The sequence below is a fragment of the Dromiciops gliroides genome, chromosome 3 (assembly GCF_019393635.1).
Source record: "Dromiciops gliroides isolate mDroGli1 chromosome 3, mDroGli1.pri, whole genome shotgun sequence".
Classification (NCBI taxonomy): Eukaryota; Metazoa; Chordata; class Mammalia; order Microbiotheria; family Microbiotheriidae; genus Dromiciops; species Dromiciops gliroides.
Window position 1 is genome coordinate 167,066,024 of NC_057863.1, and position 4,497 is coordinate 167,070,520.

Genomic DNA, 4,497 nt, shown 5'->3' on the forward strand with positions numbered 1-4,497 from the left:
CGTCCAGAGTCCTTTGTTTGGCAACCACCTTTTCATGATTCCCATTACATCATGCACATGCAATTTCCAAATTTCCACTTCCTGATAAGCTGCATAGAACTGGCACTTCTATGGACTGATATCTCATTTCATGCTTTCCTATATGTAAACATGAAAGCACAGAGAATTATATTTCAAGTGAAAAAACTTTTTAGAGAAAGAGGAGACTTTGGGGGGATGGGGGGTAAAAACATTTAAATTATGCAGATTTAGTCCAAACCCCCAACCCTCACACACATGATTTCATTCCCCTGTAATTATCCCACATGCTCTTTGCAGATGGCCCACAACTAGAAAATTTCTCCCTCAGAGCAAAGCTTCACTCCTTACTCAACTCTACTATAAGGCTATACCATTCTCTTCAAAATGACAATTCTGATGGACAGTGCTTTTTTTCTGATGACTTACTAAAATATAATGGTGAATTCACCACTGGTACATTTGTTATAACATTACATAGTTTGCTTGTTCTTCCTCCTTGCCTCTCATTATTCATTCCAAATGGGACATTGAATCAGAACCCTGGCTTATATTCAAGGAGTTGCACCTTCAGGCAGTCAGGGAAAATAGCACTTATACCTACATTTAAAAAAATGCTACTTATATATCAAGAATGTGCTTTATATTCTTCTTTAGATAGTCTCTTATTATGTAGATAATGTTGTGCCCGAAGCCTTCATGTTTTCATGTACAGTTGTTCAAGTATTTTGTTACCCTGTAGACTAGGCCACAAATCTGTATCCCATTTTGGACAGATACATTGGCAATGTGGAAGGTTATTCTATTTTCAAGGCAACAGGAAAAAGAATAATGACAGATGTCTGGAATTTACTTTAGGGCATCACTGAGGACTCTTGGGATGTGGATTATAAATGAGAAAATTAAAGAACAGAATAGTCCTCAAGTTCTTTTTGAAAAGTGTTTGGCAACAATGAAATCAGTGCCGTATTTGCCAAAAAGGAAGGAAAGAAAAAAAGAAGGAAGAAAGATAGGAAGAAAGAAAGAAGAAAGGAAGGAACAAAGGTGGGAAGGAAGGGAAAAAGAAAAAAAAAGGAAAAGAAAAGAAAAAAGAACAAATTAACTCATTGGCATTCCTAAGGGGGGCGAAAGCATCAAAGAAAATGTCATTAGACAAATCTTTCTAAAATCTGCACATCAGCAAATAGCTTATAATCAGTTGATGAAGATACACAATGACTTTCCCTATTTTCCCATGAGCCATATGGAAAATATTTGATGATTTGAAAATATGAAGTTGTTGACAAATATGCATCTATTTATTGGCGGGTTTGGATTTGACTTCAGAAGTGTCCATACTGATTAATGAATTTAAGTCATAAGTTTCTTAGAGCAAAATACTTTCAGGAATTATTTTGAAAAAGACAGCAAGCCTGCCTAAGGATTATCATTGGCATTTCCAACTGAATTTCTCTTTTTGATGAGCTGACAGATTGAGGTGGAAAAGGGGAATTCTTTCATATGTTGAAATAAACTATTTTAACTTCTCATATAAAAATGGCTAATTTTTGCTTCTCTTTGAATTAAATATTTTGAGATTTCCCACAAATCTTGCAAATTTACTATTGAAAGTGATTTTTTTTTGGGGGGGGTGGATACAGTTTATACTTTTATTAGGAAAAAAAAGCTTTCGATGGTATCTGAAAATAACTTAATGTCTGCTTCTTGGCTTATTTGGATGAAAAACAAAAGGAACCAAGCATGAGAAAGCTATTAAGAGAAAGCTATTATTATCAACTCAATGAAATTGTGTAGGTTGAAACCTCCCTCATCCATGTCGTAGTAGTTAGGAGGATGACCCTGATGACTGCACACTGAGAGAGAGGACGGAGTGTTTAATTTAGCTGATGTCCCTATCACCATAGTTCCCATGAACAATTAGAAAAGCTTATTTCAAAGGATGAGTTCTAATGATCTTTGCTTATAGCTTAACACAAAAGGCAGCAGTATAAACATGGGACCAAATCACCTTGTCACACCAAGCCAAATATGGTTAAAAGATTTAAACTTAGGAATCAACAGAAACAATTTTCACCAATAATGGATATGAGGATTTTTCCTTTCTTACACTAACAGCTAAAAAAATATACTGGAATAGAAGAAAGGAGGTGAGTGCAACAGTACTGGGAATCTAGGAGGTGTAGCAGTGTAAGGAAAATTAATAGTAATAATAAGTGCTGTTCTCAGCCTTTTGGTGTATTTTGTGCAATCACTTGTAACTTAGAAATGGTATACTCATAAAGATAAGGCAAAAAAAGAGCATGTTGTTACTCTGCCTCTTACTGCAAGGCCTAAAGATGAGATGTGATTCCTACCTCCTTTCATATGGGATACTTACATGTGCCATCCTGAATCACAAAAGAAGTGAATCCTTCTTTCAAGCAATTTCCTACCTATAGCTATAAAATCATCAGATTACTGGCAACTAAATTTATCTATCTGCATATATATACACATATATACATACGTATATGTATGTATGTATGCAGAAAGCATTTTTTTTGTTGTTGCTGCTGTTGTCCAAAAATCTTTAATGTAACAAGGAAGAGGCAAATTAAGTTTTGTAGCCTTGGCTGGCCCGGCAGCCCCTGGCACGTTCGAACTTTTGGTCCTTGGATCAGACATATGGTTTGCTGTGGCTGTGGGGAGTGCCGGCTACCGTTCCAAAATGCCTGTATAGCTCGCGGCCTTTCCGGGGACCAAACAACAGGACAGTGCCTTTGCCCTTGCCCAAGCTCATGGCCAGCTAGTCAAAGGTGAGAATCTTCCCACCAGCCTTGAGGATGCAATTCCGGGCATTGCTAGTAGTAACACGAAGAGCACACACCTTCAGCTCGGGGACATCATGGAACCTCACATCATCGGTCACATTCCCAACAACCACACCTGACTTGTTTTCCCTGCCCGGCAGTTTCATCTTCCTGATCATTCGGGACAGGGATAGGGAGCTGTTGATGTGGCTCATGAACAGCCTTTTCAGCACAATCTTGTTGAAGTCTAGTTGGTTCTACGGATCAAGAACCGGCAGAGTTTCATCAACAACCGCAGGTAGATGTCCTGGCTCTTGAGCTCCTTGCGCCGGACTTTCTAGTCCTTGTTATGGCGGATGTCGATTCCCATGCTGGGGCCCTCCTGAAGACCAGCCCAACTGGGAAGACCTATAGAAAGCATTTTTAAAGGAAAATTTGAAAGGCAAAAAGAAAATTCGTGAATAAGCCTTGTACAAAAGTTCACCAATTCTTTCTTATTGCTCTCCTAGCTCAGAGGATTCAAATGAATAGGAACAGAGAAAAGTTGGGTATCTTGCCTCCACACCCTTACCTCCAACTCCAGTCCACATCAGACTTACAAAGTCATAAAGAACGTTTACAAGTGAAGTAAAGGGGAATTTAGTTCATTGTTGTTGATTTATATTTATTACCATTTAAGTTGGACATTTAATTGAGATATGAAGTATCTCAGAGAGTAAAACTTCAAATGACAGGGATGTTTGAATAATGAACCAGGAATGTCTTCTTAAAATTTTAAGTAGAGAAACCTTTTTTTTTTATTCAACCTATATTTTCACAAATGTTTGCATATAGTCACCTTTCTTGCTTTATGATAAAAGCATGGATTTAGAGTTGGACAAGACCTTAGAAGCCATCTAGTTCACTGACTCATTTTAGAAATGAGGATAATAAGAGACAGAGACTGAACCCCCAGATCTTACAGGTAGTCAGGGGTAGAGCTGAGATTCAAACATAGGTCTTGTGACTCCAAGTTTAGTACTTGTTGTATCTATTCGACTTTGTTTTTCTTACCTCAGCAAGGACAATATAGTGGGCGTGATTTTATCTTCATTTGAAGATTGTGAAATTCCTGGATTTCTTAATCTTCAATACCAATCCTCATTGTATAAGACCATAGATACAAAAGATATAGGAGGCTGCACTGCATCTAACCTGATCCTGTAGTATAACTTTGCAAGTTTTTCTTGCTATTGTTGACTATTTTATAAAATTGCTTTCTTTTAATTTCTCCTTTTAATGTAAAAATGGAATCGTAAATAATATATTTTGATTGTTTAAAGCCTGTGTTTCCTTGTGTCTGGCTAGTGTCAGTTTAGGTATACAAGAAGGATATGAGGAGGGGAGAAGATAAATATTATCACCCTCCAGTTCTAGCATTACTTAGACTCTTCAGAAAGCTTTGAAATCACACATCCCAACCCTGTGCAAGATGCTACTCCAAAGGTTATCTAAGATCAATATCACACAAACACAAAACAGTCGTACTGATGGAAGAAGTAAGCAAGAAGGTAGAACTACAGCTTTGTAAATTCCCTTTCATCAAAGTTTTTTGAACAAGATATTTCTGGTGGACCAAACAATGATTGAATGGGTGAACAATATGATATGTTTTATTCTAAAAAAAATAAAGAATGCTCTTTATAGTTGT

The 4,497-nt window shown here is 37.1% G+C and overlaps 1 pseudogene; it reads right to left on the minus strand.

The window, feature by feature from the left end:
• Positions 1-2,611: 2,611 nt before the first annotated feature.
• Positions 2,612-3,177, minus strand: LOC122747286 (annotated as a pseudogene).
• Between the last annotated feature and the right edge of the window lie 1,320 nt (positions 3,178-4,497).